The sequence below is a fragment of the Galeopterus variegatus genome, unplaced genomic scaffold (genome assembly GCF_000696425.1).
Source record: "Galeopterus variegatus unplaced genomic scaffold, G_variegatus-3.0.2 Scaffold4200, whole genome shotgun sequence".
NCBI classification, from domain to species: Eukaryota; Metazoa; Chordata; class Mammalia; order Dermoptera; family Cynocephalidae; genus Galeopterus; species Galeopterus variegatus.
In genome coordinates this window covers 135,948-136,746 of record NW_007730311.1, presented here as the reverse complement: position 1 = coordinate 136,746, position 799 = coordinate 135,948, and positions in this window count along the sequence as shown.

Here is a 799-nt window from a genome sequence, read left to right as displayed (position 1 = left end):
TTTTTAATATTTCACTTACAATTTTTACATCAATTTTTATAAGTGAGAATGATATATAGCTTTTTTATATATCTTTAAGTTTTATATCAATAAATATTCTATATATGACATAAAAATTTTAATTATTTTTATTCCTTTTCTATGGTCCAGAACAATTTTAGTATCAATTGGACTATCTGATTTTTAATTGTTTGGTAATATTCCACTGTAAAACCATCTAGGCCTGTGATTGTTTTAAAGAGTACTAACTGAGTTTTTTTTAAAACTCAGTTTCTTATATAGTAATTGATCTTGTTGAACTCTCTCAACTTTTTATTTTGACCAAAGTTATCCATTTCATCAAGGTTTTTAATATTTGCATAGAATTGCTGTGTGTTTGTGTTTTCTACCCCAGTTTACTACAAAAATAAATTAACTGGAGGTTTATACATTTTATTAATGTTTTTCAAAAAAGAAGATTTTTTTCTTCTTAAAGCTGTTTTTTTTTTTCTATTATCAAACTCATTTATTTCTGCTTTTATCTTTAGTAATTCTCTTATTCTGCTCTCCTTTGATATTCTTCATTGTTATTTTGTTATTTTCCACTTTGGGAGTTGTCTGTTCAATTCATTTTTTTCATTCTTACTGATATGAAAGATATAAAAGATTAAGATAAAAAGATTTTTGTTTGAGCATTTACTTTAGCTATATCTCCTAGATACAATAGATTGTATTTTATTTATTATTGCTTTCAAATAGTTTTCAATTACTTTTTATATTTCCTCCTTAACACAAGATCTTTGTTTGTTTTACGTATCCA